At 42.1% G+C, this 15,879-nt stretch overlaps 1 pseudogene across 1 annotated transcript; it reads left to right on the forward strand.

Annotated features, from left to right (window-relative positions):
- The first annotated feature begins 1,620 nt into the window (after positions 1–1,620).
- On the forward strand, positions 1,621–15,546 carry LOC118240063 (pre-mRNA-processing factor 17-like; annotated as a pseudogene). The gene is made up of 13 exons (XR_014116878.1): positions 1,621–1,801; positions 2,230–2,316; positions 2,407–2,536; positions 2,720–2,805; positions 2,946–3,082; positions 3,316–3,412; positions 3,617–3,747; positions 5,055–5,129; positions 7,705–7,806; positions 8,331–8,386; positions 13,105–13,181; positions 14,126–14,270; positions 14,395–15,546. The product of XR_014116878.1 is annotated as a pre-mRNA-processing factor 17-like (transcript).
- The last annotated feature ends 333 nt before the right edge of the window (positions 15,547–15,879 follow it).

Raw genomic sequence — 15,879 nt, forward strand, 5'->3', positions numbered from 1 at the left:
TCTCTCTCATATATATATATATATATATATATATATATATATATATATATATATATATATATAATCTCACACACACTACACCTCACTCTCACACACACTACCACCTCTCTCTCTTTCTCTTTCTATCACACACACATACAGACGCACACACACACACATACAGACGCACACACACACACACACACACACACTTCACTCTCTCTCTCACACACATACATTATACCACTTTGTCTTTATTTGACCTATGCAAAAAATCAAAGCACTCAACAGCAATGAGAGTCAGCATTCAGGGTGTTGTCATATCTCTTAGTGAAGTGTCATTCCTCCAAACACAGTCCTCTCTCTTATTTCCATATCTCTTAGTGAAGTGTCATTCCTCCAAACACAGTCACAACAGTAGACACAACAGTAGTAAATGTAATTGATTTATTATTTATTAGCTAAATATATACAGCTGATGTGCTGTGATGTCTTAGGGTTAATATGATGAATGTGAACCTTGATGGCAAAGTTATAGGTTAGTTCATTATGTAACATAATGTAATATTGAATATAGTCTGATAATGTGCTCTCAGTGTACTAACTAGAGTAAGTGAGTTATAGGTTAGTTCATTATGTAACAATGTAATATTGAATATAGTCTGGTAATGTGTTCTCAGTGTACTAACTAGAGTAAGTGAGTTATAGGTTAGTTCATTATGTAACATAATGTAATATTGAATATAGTCTGATAATGTGCTCTCAGTGTACTAACTAGAGTAAGTGAGTTATAGGTTAGTTCATTATGTAACATAATGTAATATTGAATATAGTCTGATAATGTGCTCTCAGTGTACTAACTAGAGTAAGTGAGTTATAGGTTAGTTCATTATGTAACATAATGTAATATTTAATATAGTCTGATAATGTGCTCTCAGTGTACTAACTAGAGTAAGAGTTATAGGTTAGTTCATTATGTAACATAATGTAATATTGAATATAGTCTGATAACGTGCTCTCAGTGTACTAACTAGAGTAAGTGAGTTCCTTTATGTTTTCTTCTTAGAGGCAGTACAGAAGTTTGGCTTTCCACTAAAGTCTGATCAACAAATAGATGTGGCTCACCCTGGTACTCATTCCTCAGTGATTGGAGCATTAGCTGTCAGTTAAAGATGTAGAATCTTATTTTTATGTTATATAAATGTTATACTGGACGTCAGCTGCTGTATTCTTCTTTTTTTTGAGTAGTTTGATCATTTCAACCATTTACAGATTCTTTAGTTAAATAATTTGAAGTCCTACTCTAAGCAGCGCTGGTGACAGCAGGTTGTTCTGGTGGAGTGGACGCCATCACAAGCAGATGTTATGCTGCACTCAGAACTACCATGAAGTGAGAAACCTCACACTGTAAAGTGTCTGTTGATCAAATAAAGACCAAAAGTCTGAAACTGAAAAAAATAAGATCTCAAAGTGGTTCTAAAAGTGAAAACAGAATTCCTTTGAATTAATCAATCATATTCAATCATTTAATTAAAGCTGATGTATTCTTCAAAGTTCAAAATCAAAAGTCAGGAAATAACGAAGCTAGGCAACATTAATGAATGATATTAATGTTCGTGACGAACACCAACAACATTCAAGATGCCGATAGTGGCAGGTTGTCTCGCTGCATACGGGAGTGATTCAGAATCAGAAAATGAATCAGCCCAATACAAGTCCCGAGAAAGTAGACCCAGACGCAGTCTCACATCTTCAGCCTTTAAAATCTGGAAGAAAGACGCGTTTATCTGTTCTTAATTCAGCACCTGAGGTCGCCGTCAAGGTATGGTACATGTCGGCTAGCATGTCTGGGTAGCTAACGCTAACTAGCTTACTCGCTAACGGTAGCTCGATTAGCTAGTTAGCTAACCCAGCTAAATAACTTGCTCAGCTAGTTAACGCTACCTAGATAAATTTTATTTGACGCGAGTTTCTTCGTGTGGTTATGTTTAAAACCTTTATATAGGACTCATACACAGTGACATGAAGTGTGGTGTGCCGCCTAAAAGACAACAACGCTAGCGTAACTAAGAATATCATGAAGTAACACAATGTGTAAATAGCTTGCAAAGTAGCTAGCTAGGTGGCTATCTTAATAATTTCCTTCATTAATGTTGCCTAGCTTCGTTATTTCCTGACTTCTTAAATAACCAGCGTTCGTTGGCCATCTAGATTGTTAATTTACTATGTCTTCGTGTTGCTGTATTGCAGGAAGATGTTGAGACGGGCACACACATTGATCCCTCACTCAAAGAGCTCCTCTACAACCCTACTTACGAAACCATGTTTGCACCCGAGGTAAGGTCACGGTCAAGAGAGTTTATATGTGGTAAAGGAACCATTTCAGTGTTTTGTTTAACGTAAAGCACCGTCCTCTGTGTGTTGTAGTTTGGACCAGTTAATCCATTCAAAACGCAGCAAATAGCTGCGCCAAGGAACATGCTTTCTGGATATGCTGAGCCCGCCCATGTCAACGATTTCATGTTTGAACAACAAAGAAGGACGTTTTCCACTTTCGGTAAGGGACATGCATATTTTACATTTACTAAAGAGAATTTGTGTCTCAGAATGATTTGATCATGGTGCAATAGCCAGTGTTGTCAGTATTCTCACCACACTAGTTATAGTGAGTATTATGAAATATTCATACTTAGTTTAAATCTTTATTTCTGAGCACGAGATGCTCACTATATTTTAATAGGGTATGCGTTAGACCATCTGTGGACAGCAGTCAAGTCTCATCGAGCAGCTACATAGGAGCAGTGGAGGAAGCAGAGAAAAAGAAAGGTACTAGACATGACCTGGTTTTTCTCTGCTCATTGGTTGCAATTGGTTGTGGGTCTGCCTGAAGCTACAACCACCCCATCCCACCTTCCCTGTTGCTGCTTGGACAGTTCTTTGCAGCTGTGCACATCTGTTCTCCACAGGGTTGACCGTGTTTGAGACGGGCCTAAAGAAGGAGAAGAGGAAGCGGGTGAAAGGGGGAGACGCGTCAGAGATCGACAGCTTCTTGGGGCCCTGGGCCAAGTATCAGGATAAGAAGGACGTGGCCAAACCTTCAGAGGTCAGAGTTTGCCCACATGGGTTCCTTACACTCTATGATAATCACTTGGGCTTTTTTGTTTGTTTTTGTTTTTATCTTTGCTTGCTTTGCACCTTTTGGCAGGCTGTCTAATCCAAATTTGTTAGCCGTTACTTCACAACATAAAGGCTAGGTTTAGCCTAGGCAGCGCGTTTATATATCATTTACTTCAATTGCACTTTGAGGATCCCACTCTGTCATATTCTGTTTGATAGGAGGAGTAGAAGGAGCTGGACGAAATCACGGCAAAGAGGCAGAAAAGAGGCAAGAATGAGGAAGAGGCCTTTGCTGAGGAGAAAACCATTCTACACGGTAAGACACATGGCAGCTGTTCCATCCCATTACGCTTCACAGAGTCAGATTTACTTTTGTCCACAGCATGAATTTGTTCAGCTCCCGTTACTTTCTTAAAGCTAGCAGGACTACCATAATCCCTCTCAAGTTTCTCTGATTTTCTTTTTGTTGAAATGGCTAAAAGCCTCTTTCCTCACCCTTTGATGTGTCTTCGCTCCACAGCGTATGACTACCAGGGCCGCTCGTACCTGCACATCCCGCAGGACGTGGGCATTAACCTGCGCTCGGCGGAAATACCTGACAAATGTTACCTGCCCAAGAAGCAGCTGCACGTCTGGACCGGGCACACCAAGGTGAGGAGGCGTGTGTGTGTGTGTTCTTGTGCATTCACATGTGCACGCATGTTCACATGCGTGCGCATCTGCTTTTATGAGTGAGAGTAGACCGACTCTGATTGATTAATTATCTAATGCATAGTGATATCTAGTGCATAATGATGATGGAATGACAAATTAGTTTTGTGCATGTATTTGGGAGTGAGAGAGCGAAAGGGAAATGCATTACAGAGGAGGATGCGTTTGTGCTTGGTGGGAAATATCCGGAGAAATTACTTGCCTACATGGTGCCGTTTTTGAATGGAAGTGTTTTTACGAAGTGGCACATATGAACAAAATATTAATTTCAGCTATTTTGAATAGAGATTGCACTAATACTTGAGCTGGAATACATCCTGTTTTCAGTTTAGTCTCTATGAAATCATTATGTTACATTTATATTGGACTTTTCTAGCCAAGGGTGCTTTATAAACTATTTTTAAAAAAGGGAAAGGGACTTGTGAACTCCTTAGCCTGGTCTGATATTCACTCACGATGTTTTCTGGAGCACTGGAGGTCAACATACCCGTCTCTCTCCTTCTTTTCTTGCTCCTCCTTTCTTCTATCCCTTTCTTTCTTTCTTCATCTCTCCATCTGTGTGTCAGCCTCAGAGCACTTCCTTTATTTTAGCAAGTGTCAGAATGTTGATTTGAGATCAGCTCCCCCACATTCTTTTCTGTTCCCAGTGCCAATCCCAAGTCCAGAACCTTGGAGCTGTTGATGTCTGTTGGAGTCACATTGTATTGGCATCTAAACTTTGAATGTGAATACATTGTGTGATGTCAGTTATGTCTGTGTGAAATCAAAAATGTTTGCACTTAAGCTAGCAAAGTGAGCTTGCTGTTGAAATGCCCCCATTTTACATGAAATATGTACAGAAAACCGGTCAGGGTGCTACTGAAGTTAGTAGAGCACTTCAGTACCCGTGTCAAGGCCTGATGCTTCTGTTACCACTTCTCCACTGTTCGTTATGGTGTAAAAGGCATCAGTCCAGGCTCATTCTATTAATGGTGGGAAATGTGGTCAACACTGGGTGCAGTCATTCATTCCTTCAAAACATTCTCTGTTTAGTTTATCCACGCAGCCACAGAATAATCAGGACGCAGCTCTCAATTAAGGCAGCATTGAACATTACATTTGTGGGCCATGACGCCAGTGTGCGAAAGAGTAGAAGCTAACCTCGTGGCCCTTGTAAATGGCTCTTGAAAGCAGGTGGTGTTTAATTGCACATGAAGTGCACACACACAGTTGGCTCATCTCCTCTCCACTCCACCTTCCACTCGTAGGGTGTCAGCGCCATTCAGTTGTTTCCTGGGTCTGGCCACCTGCTTCTCTCCTGCTCTATGGACTGTAAGATCAAGGTAGGTTTTATCCCTCACACTCAGACTTATTGAGCATGCCTCTGGGGAAAACAAAGTGGTGTTCATTCTGATGGCTGTTTCTGAGGATGGTGGGTGGCTTGGGGGATTCACAAATCGTTTTTCTAAGCAATTACTCTTTGTAATACAGAGTGCAGATCTACAACAGAGATAATGCAGACAATAACAGTGTTAAATTCTGCAATTTTTGGTCGCATTTGTTGTTAATATTAAATTGTTGTATTTTATAAGGTGCAAAAAGTTATACCAGTATTATATATTACCCATCTGCCTCCCTACTCTCTAAATATTGCCATCAGCCATTGAAAATCTTATAGCGGTTGCCCTCTAATACGAATAAAATAAGTTACAGATAACTGGGTTCTATACCTAAGATGAGTGATTTTTACTTTTGCAAAATAAATTGTTGCTACATGCAATATCTGATCCCTAACCATTTAAGAAACTTTTGGAAGCCTGTATAAGGAGAGCTGAATAATGGCAAAACAGACTTGTGTTTTACTGTGCTTGGCTCTTTTTAGAAGTCTTCCTGACTGGATGTCAGTTATTTTCAGATACCCTTAGACAAACATAGGTATATCATATCTATCAGTCAGTACTGCCTGCTTTACTTTTACCTGACGATATTATCCAAAGCAACTTACAATTTTGACTGAGTACAATTTGAGCAATTGAAGGTTAAGGGCCTTGCTCAGGGGCCCAACAGTGGCAATTTGGCACCAATGGGGCTTGAACTGGCAACCTTCTGAGTACAAGCAAAGTATCTTAACCATTGGGCTATCATTGCCCAATCAATGCTTTAACCAAAGTAGCAGCTATGGGTTTTGTGAAACAAATCCCTGGACAGTTCACTCCGTATGGGCGCCTCTGCACAGAGGACAGCAAAGCAGAGTTCAAATGTTGGGTCATCTTCATAATTTGGAGCATTTTGTTCATAGCCCACTCTGCAGTGTGATTAATTTGATCTATTTGCCCTAGCTTGCTGATTGCCTTTGCTTTCTTCAGCCGTGCTAACAATCATTTCAAATTGCTGAAAGCAGAATTTAAGAAGAGATCATGGATGTGTCCACCAGCCAACCCACGCAAACCTTTACACACTGTTTCCTGGGAAGACATTTTAGCACTGCTTCCAGTTTCTGCCATTTGTCATATCTGTGTTGCATGGGATTTAAAGCTCTTTTTTCCTTTTGTAGCTTTGGGAAATCTACAGTGACAGGAGGTGCTTACGGACATTTATTGGTAAGAAGGGGTGTTTCCTGAGTAGCTGTTTCATAATCCAAAAAGCTCTTGACTCCATCTTAGAGTGCTGTTGTAAAAGGACATTTAAGACACAAATGTTAAGGGAAAATAACTCAGCTTTGCAATGTACCTGCAGAAAGATCTGGTGCTCCAGATGAATATAGTGATGTTATTTTGTTTGCACCTCAAGGCAGAGAATTGATGAGACTGAGCTTGAGAACATGAAAGGCTCTCAGAACACGGTGCCCTCTGATCAATGTCTCTCCCTCTTTCCCTGCTTCCCTCTGTCTCTCCCTCCTCTGTTCTCTTTATTGAGCTTTGTCAGATACCACCAGAATGTTTTTGCTTGTGTTATGGTTTCTAAGGGAGCATGCAGGTAACGTGTACAGAATCTTCTGATGTTTTCCCAGCCTATAGACGAAGTGGAGAAAAGTCCAAACGGGCTTTTCCACTGGTCCGGTTGTGCTTGTCGAGATGCATCCATCGTGTATTATTCAACAGTGTGCGCATGGTGGAGAAAACCAGAGACAGTCCCTGACAGGCAGATGTGGAGAGGGCTGTTAAAAAGGATGGAAAGAGAGTGAAGTGTGAACGTGCATCAGAGCACAGATGCCTTAACTCTGCACACTTGTCTGCAGGATCAAAACGGATGTCATGAACATCAGCGTCAATAGCAACAGCTGAGTATGTTCTGTCGCTAATTAGAATTATGCAGATGCCCTCGTGCTAATTGGTGATTGCCAGGCCTCATTAGCATGGCTTGTCGGCCTGTTCCTTCAGCGCTAGCTTTCTTCTTGAAGTGCTGCTAGATTGTGCTGCCACGTGTGGCTGCAGTGAATGCAGATCTTGGCTCTTGGCCGTGCTTGGCCCTTTGTTTCCGCTGAGGCGAGAGGGAGGCGGTTGCCGGGCGATCGAGCCCCGCAGCATGAGCACCGGCTCACTGGAGGCGTCGTTAAGGGGTCCCTGCTACCCAAGCCAGTATCTGTGGGGCACCGCCCCGGTTACATTCGCCAGCTGTTGCAGAAACCCCTCCAAACCAGTGCTGGGTGGTCCACAGCAAGTTTTGTCTCATAACTGTCACACATGTTCCATGTACAAAGAGAAAAGAATAGAGCAGGATACTCTGTCGGTGTATCTCTCTCTTTCGCGCTCTCTCTCACATGTACTGTCACATTATACTTCTTGTTCTCATGTCATTTTCCGCTGGTGATCTCAGTCTACCTTATTATATGTGCTTGTCTGGGACACAACAGTGTCAGAACAGATGAAGGCAAATGCTAATGGCTTGCTTTCTCCATGGCCCTTCTCCTTGCTGCAGGTCACAGTAAGGCAGTGCGCGACATCTGCTTCAACAACGCTGGAACTCAATTCCTCAGCGCCGATTACGATCGCTACCTCAAGCTGTGGGACTCTGAGACAGGTGAGCACCATGCACACACCTTTTGGAGACCAACCTGTTTTCTGTGCCTCCCTAGCTTCCAAGTGTTTCTCTCACATTGAGTTGGCATGCAATTTTTCTGTAGTTGGGGTCTTTAAAGAAGAGCACTCTGCCAGTCGTGTCTCTGTACGGACGGGAGTCTCCTTCACCAGCATATACTCGTCCCTTCTCTCTGCTCCTCCACTAGGAGTAGCCACTCGTACAGGGCGCACAGGGTTGTTCTTGGGTCAGATTCTGAAACCGGATGTGGGGTAACTCGCACCGCTGTGCTTTGATCAGTGCCATCTGTGTCTGAGCTTAGGATTCACTCACTCAGGCGGCCTGCATCCTTCCCACCCCGTACTCCTCTGGGGAGAGGAGTGCACCTCCTGTGTGCTGAAAGAGGTTGAGGGGTGGTGGTTGTTGGTGTGCGCTGGCCACTCTGACAGAATTCCTTCTGCCTTCAGGTCAGTGCATCTCCAGGTTCACTAACAGGAAAGTCCCCTACTGTGTAAAGTTTAACGCAGACGAGGACAAACAAAGCCTGTTTGTTGCCGGAATGTCGGACAAGAAGATTGTGCAGGTAAGCTATATGCATGCATGGGGGGGTGTACGTGTGCACATGCCTGAGATAGACTGCCTAAGACTGTCCTTAGCGTTCATCTTGCTGTTAGTTTTTAGGTGTTAGACTGTCCACACATGCATACTCGCACCTCCCCAAACCCACACCCAAGAGAAGCCTTGGTTACCCTCAGTAAATCTGAAGACAGGACCTTATTTCACGCTCTGTGCTTCCCTCAATAGAAGGAGAGAGTGTTTGTGTGTGTATGTGCAATGTGAGGAGGAGGGGTACTGAAGGATGGATAGATTCACATGAGGGAGAAGTTGAGGAGGAGAGCGAATGAGTGCAGTCCTTCAGCAGCAAACATGATGGGAGTAAATAATCAAAGCTGAAAAACTACTCACCTCTCCTTCCCTCAGTCTCCAGCTCCATCTCATCAGTCTCTGTCACAGGCAGAGAGCAAAAGTCATCATTTGATCTGCTACCGTAGGGATACATTAGAGTGTGTGTGTGTGTGTGTGTGAGTGTGTGTCTGCTTGGTTGGCAGCACGTGTGGGTGGGTGGGTGGGCGGGTGGGTGCAGTCAGTATTTTTAGTGATATAACTTTAATTTTCATATTCATCATTTGTCAGCAGATCTTTAAAAAAAATAATGAAAAATGTGTACTCAGCCCCTTCACCCAAGTTCTTGGTAGCAGTACTTTTGCTACCAATAACAGCTGCAGTTAACAGCTTTTCTCTTTCTTCCTTGCAGATTTACTCCGGGTTATTCAGGTTAGTTGGATAATGCTTATAGAACAGCTTCCAGATTGTACGTCCAATTTTCAGTTGGTTTGAGATCCGGACTTTGGCTTGGCTGAGTGCAGCTCACTCATCTTTTGTGTTGTTCATCCACTCCTACATTGCTTTGTCCTTGAGCGTGGGATCATTTCCTGCTGAAAGCTGAAACTTCACCCAAGCTTTAGCTTTTTAGCAGACTGAAACAGGTTTTTCTGCAATACTTATCTGCATTTGCACTTTGCATTTGTCCTTGTAACTCTCTTTATAACAAGAAGCCCAGCTTCTGCTGAAGAAAAGCATCTCCACATATGATGCTGCCTCTCTCATACGTCACTGTTGGAGAAATGTTGAGGAACGGGCAGTGGTGCACACGCAGCATTTTGAAAGTGCCCAAAACCTCCATTTCTGTCTCAAGTGTTATAGACAATTGTATTTTCACTCCAGTCTCAGTCACTGAACTGTGTAGCTCCTTCAGAGTTATTGATGTTCTCTCTGTGGTTTTCCTTCACAAGTCCCCTTCTTGCTCTGATACTGTAGTGAATTCATAAAACCTACTGCCAGATTTAACAAGATGTTAATAACAAGTAGCACTGCAATAACAAGATTCCACATTCATATGTGAATTACTGGCACATTTAACCCTTTTACCGTGATTATATGGTGCTACTGCATTTTGTCCTAATTTGCATATGGCCATAGAGATTCATAATTGAACAACCCTCTGCAAACATATAGAACACCTGGGGTTAGTCAGTTATCTGTCTCTTGGCGAGAGTCTTTAGAGTGGACCTATTTACATGTAGATGTTGATTGGCTTTCAGCTTAGGCCTTGGTGGTAGTTTGACACTTGGGCACTAATTATTGCCACGGTAACTTTTTAAATAGGCATTAAATAGTGTAGTGTGTGGCACAGGGCAATTACTGTCAGATGTGATGAACGTAGCAGTTTTTGGGTTCGGCCATGTCTAAGCATGATGCAGCTCCATTTCCTCACATTTGATCCAGTAGCACTTTGTGGTATATCCAAACACTTGAATACTATTTTGTGTGACTTTGCCCTATCTTGTGCATCCCTACAACTTTAGCCCTAATTTCCTTTAGAATACTCTTTGGTAATTATTTTCATAGCTTTTCATCAGATTTACAGTCTGACCAATGGTACTTGAATTAATTTTCTGGATGAAAAGTAAACTTGGAGCTTCCATTGTAAGTAATTTAGTCAGTCATTTTTGTCAGAAAATGTAATCTAAAACCAATATCACTTTAAATTGATTAATTTTGAAGGTCAGCCGTGTGTGTATTTGAGGTAGACAAAAATGAAACCTTTGTCCATATGTAGTTCACTCGAAACTTAGTGAAGTACACATGGTTTCATTTTTGTCCATCATACATACATGCATGCATGCATGCATACATACATGCATGCATATGTATCATACATATTGCTTTCAAAACCATTGTCTTGTCTTGGAAACTGTTGAAATTGTTGAAGGATGTCTAGTAAGTAGGTCGGAAGACAGTGCAAACTAATCTTTGCACACATCATAGATCTGTGGAGAAACATACTCTGACTACAGGTGATTTCCCAGTGGCAGAGCTAATATTCTCATCAATTTCACAAAGCATTGACTTCTGATTAAGTGAAAGCTAGCGTGTTTGCTTTCCTGTAAACAGTACTGCATCATTATCTACTTTTTATCTTTTACTGTGAGCCTCTGACTGGTTTTCAAGGTAGATTCTTCTGTTTGAACTATTAATTGTTTGACACTTCAGTTTTGGTCTCTTTATTCATCCCTTTATTGACACCGTCCACAATTGCAGCAAATGTTCCATTTATCAAAGGCTTTGTAATAAACATCAAGTGTTTGGGTCGCATTTTATAAGGCAATTTGAGATGATCATGATGATGATGATCTACAATTAGGGTTGGCTGTTCTGGCCCTTTCCTTATAGTAATGGAGCGGAACTGTATATCTGGTTTAATGTCTGGATGAGAGCTGTCTGTAGGATGCTCTCAAATGTGCAATTTCCTAGTTTCCTATGTGAAAGTCTTACATAATTGACACCATCTTAAACTGTAGCACGCTTCTTTTGGCTTCGAAAAAGGCCAGCCATGGTACATTCTTCGTGTGTGTGTGTGTGTGTGTGTGTGTGTGTGTGTGTGTGTGTGTGTGGGGTAGGCAGTACAGTTCTCCTGGAGAATATCTTAGTCTGATTTGTTAGTAGTGTAATGGATCAAGGAGAACATGAACTTTTCACATTTTCTTTTTTGTCCTTCTTTTTTGTGTCATTAGCTATGAGACATTAATTTGCTGTTAACTTCTGTGCGACGTTGCCTTTTGATGAATTTTCACATCAATACACTGTCTTCACTGTTTACATCTCCACTTTCTGGAGATTTAACACAATACACATTGAATTCTAAGTTCCAGATTGCAATCAGTTTATAATATTTTCTGTATTGTAAATGTATTGTTTCTGCAGAACTCCAATTATATACTGCACAGGCTGGTTTGGCTTGGCTCAGAAAAGTGTGCATTTTATTTCAAAACACAGTGTCATGTCCTTATGCAAAAAAAAACCCAACCTAAAATGATAGTTGAGTTGCATGGTGAACTGTACAAAAACTCAAACTTATTTAGCCTAAGAAACTCCCTACAATGCCTTTAGAGGGTCTATCAACAATAGCTTTACATATCAGTAGACTGTTAAATTTTATCAGTCTTTAATACTTGTCCTGAAATCATTACATACTCCACACTAACTAGGACTGGGTATCATTTGGGATTTGTTACTACAGGTACTTCCTACGGTACCTTGAAATTGATGCCAACATGAAAATGATCCTTGCAAAGTTAACTTGATCTTGTGGATTCAGCACTTAACATGAAGCAGCAAAAAACTACTTCCAAAATTTAGAAGCTCTCCTTGTTACAATCAGTAAATCCCACTAATGTGGACCTTCAAAAATGTATATGTATTTGACAAACCAGGTGTGAAGAATGCAGTGACCCCAGATGGCAACGTACTACCCATTGCTGTCACCAGAACATTCTGAATAGTTTTCAGAATATTGGGGTAGAGTTCTTCAGATTTGCCAGAGGTTCTGCAATGCTACCATTACCCACTGTAGGTCTGAAAAGTTCAGCCACAGCTTTGGCTGTTACATGCTTGAACGGTTCTCCCTCCTCACCCTACATGGTGAAAGCTGTCAATCAACCACAGGAGGTTGGCTGGAGTGACAATTTTTGCATTTGGCCATGAATTTGTCAAAGTGGTTCCATACAAATATACTTTATGTATATGTTACACAATTTGGATCCTTTATATTTTTGTTACATTCTTTCAATTTCACTGCTCAGTAATATTAATATGATGGTCTATTCAGTTTGTTCCTTTGTAGAAGTGAATTTTGCACACTGTCTCTTCATTTGAAGTGTGCGTGACAGTTGAGTACAAATTCCTAGTCTGATGGATTTTTTTAAATTTTTTAAGTCGCTCTACACTGACATGTGCTCCCTAGGTGGTGAGACGGATGAGGATAAGACTGGACTGCAGTGTCATTGTCTTACAAGCTACATTTTTCTCAGTAGATTTTGTAGCTTCTGCCAGTATTTGGGTTTTGTAGTCTGGGCCGGACTACAAAACCCACTGTCTCTCTTTGGGGTAGGAAAGATGACAAATTTACCTTCTTTGTCAACAGAGTGGCACTGGCTAATCAGGAGTGTTTAGTTACACAGCCAGAACAGAAAGAAAAGGAGGAAAACAACAATAAAATAAGTTTGAGGCTCAAATATTTAAAAATGTAGCTCCACATCATTTGCACTCACTCTAGTTTGTGCAGGTCGAGTGGCCCGGTCTGCTTCCTCTACACCATAGTTTGGTGCTAAACATTAAATGCGCTCATTGCATGAACTGAAGGTGTCTGGTTTTCATAAACACCTCCTCTCGTTTTTTTAGGGACATTCCAGTGGATTTCAAGTACATTGCGGAGCCCAGTATGCATTCGATGCCTGCGGTGACGTTATCACCCAGTGGTGAGTGTGCTTTTGCTTGGGCATTGCTTCACTGGTACAATACCTCCTCTGCATGCACATGCACACACCCACTTTCCTTTCCACTTTCAGACTTCCATTAAATTCTTTGTCCCCAAAGTGAGTAGTTGTGCGCATTTTTTGCCTTTCAAATGTTATTTTTCGACTCCATTTCTCTTTCCCCCAGTGTCTCATGCAGAGTTCTCAGATTTTGTTTTTACACATCTTGTTTCCTTCCTGGTAGTGCATAATTTATGGAAATCTTACGTACTCTCTCACTCCCATAAAGACCAACTGTAGGAAGGAAATGGAAAAGAGGCAGAAAAATGAACTCTTCCTCACCTCTCTTCCCTTATTCTTTCTTTTCTTTATATATATATATTAGAGTCTATTTTCTTTTGTTTTCAATTTCTATTTTCCTTGAAAGCGTGCATTGAAGGGCTTGGGCCCGTACGCCGTTAGGGGGAGCCAGGCAGACTGGTGCAAGTTTTAACTGACTATGCAGTGGGCCTAATGTGGGGCTCATGCAGACTGAGCGGGGAGCCGCCTCCCGAAGAACACACGATAGATGAAAAGCAGCTGTTTTGCAGCTGAAGTACGCACTCGAGTGCCAACTCGAGCGTTCACTCGAGCTGATCAAAGGGATCGCTACTTCAGTGGCAAACGCCACCTTTGATCTCGCTGGCAGCCACGTGTATCAAGGCAGGTGGAGGTTGCTTTTTTCTGCTCCTTCACACGTGCTTGTTCTCTTTTGAGGGGGATTTTGTGTGCTGATCTGTTTACATGCCCTTGCCTTCCTCTTCACGTGGGCAGACGTCTGAGTCGAGAGCACATCAGATACTCAGCTGGCTTTAGAAACAGCCCTGCTACCATTACAAAGTTTAGTTCACCACTGCACAGTTTTGAACTGTATATCTTTATCTGTATGTCTGCTTGCTTTCTTGTAGGCAAATGGCTAGCCTGTCAGTCCATGGATAATCAGATCCTGATAGTTGGAGCCCAGAATCGGTTCAGGCTCAGCAAGAAGAAAGTGTTTAAGGGCCACATGGTTGCCGGGTATGCCTGCCAGGTGGACTTTTCTCCCGATATGAGGTAAGTGCTCTCCTCAGTCACATGACTCTCTTTCCAGTAATGGATCTACCGTACGTCTATAGTGGACGCAGTATCATTGTGCTGTGCTGCCATAATGTGCTTGTCTCATCGCCCCCAACTGTAGTTATGTGGTGTCTGGTGATGCTGACGGGAAGCTGAACATCTGGGACTGGAAGACCACCAAGCTGTACCACCGAATCAAGGCACACGACAAGGTGTGCATCAGCGCCCTCTGGCACCCCCACGAGACCTCCAAGGTCATCACCTGCGGCTGGGACGGACAAATCAAACTCTGGGACTAACAAGACAAGAGGGGAAAGGAAGGGGAAGAGCCGGTGGAAGAGTGAGCCTCAACAGCAGAGGGAGGAGACAGTCAGGTTGCTCCATTCAACCCCCCACCATGGTCTTTGCTCAGCTGAGCAGCTTTAGCATCTGCTCCTTAGTAGAGAGAGGCTCAGTTCTCCAACCCTTGCTGTTTCACTGAAGTATTTTATATTCTAGGCTTTGCTCAGTGCTGTGTGTGAATACTGAAGTTTATGGACTGGCATCCAGTCCTGATTTTTAGTGTATCCCCCCCCCCCCCCCCACATATGGGGCTTTTAAATTCTCTTCTATATTTTCATTTCATTATTAAGGAGTCCTCCAATGCTAAAGCCGTGCATATCAGCACTTCAGTTCAGCGTGAGGCATCTGTTTCTGAGTAATAAAACATTTTGTACATCAGTCTGTTTGGTATCACTGGTGATCAGAATCAGACATGGCTGACAGCACAAGGGGTTGTCATTTGTATATTTGATGTAAGTTGTCTCTATCCTCTGACTACGTTGTATGGGCTAACCAAATGAATCACCATGGCCAGTTCCTCTCCTCTAACCTGGTCTAACTGGATCTGATCAATATTATAGTTGTTTTACATGCAGCTGATATTTTAGGATGATTTTGGCCCTCATTTTCTAATCATCTGAAATGGGACAAATGTGTACAAAACATCTTTGTTTCCAAGCAGGCTGAAGTGCTATAAATAATTTTTCTAGAAGACATTTGGCAGTCTCTGCCCAAACTTCACTATGGCCTTTAAACAAGGTGATAGCAAACAGCCAACACAAAGCCAAAAGCAGATTAATAACACGGAGCTGGGAGGCACTAATCCGCCTCGTGTCATGAATCTACTGATGCAGTGACAAACTGCATTGCTTCCTTTTGATGATAAACATGCCTGATTCTCAAAGGCAAGTCAAATTTCCTTTGGACGGCGAGCGTACTTTGTGCACCACAATCAGATGATGATTTATTGTTTGCTTATCTTTGAACAAGAGGAGTCAAGGTGAGACTGCTAATGCAAAGCCCCTATTTTGCACTCCTTTCTTATGCCACTTTCGTTCCCTGTGAGTGCAGTTCATTTACTCGTTTGTTTGGTTTAATCAAGTGCCCAGAGTTCTGGCTTCAGTGAGGAGCAGATGCCTCGTTGGAAGCTATATAACCAGGCATTTGACTTATAAAGGGGGAGACCGCTTTGTAAGTGTGAAAGGCTGGTTTCTATAGTTTTTTTGTTTTGTTTTTTCACATACGAGACCATAGTACTGAAAGCCGAAGCACATGAACGCGCTTA

The sequence above is a fragment of the Electrophorus electricus genome, chromosome 1, assembly GCF_041902795.1.
Source record: "Electrophorus electricus isolate QZ-2024a chromosome 1, ASM4190279v1, whole genome shotgun sequence".
In the NCBI taxonomy this organism is placed as follows: domain Eukaryota; kingdom Metazoa; phylum Chordata; class Actinopteri; order Gymnotiformes; family Gymnotidae; genus Electrophorus; species Electrophorus electricus.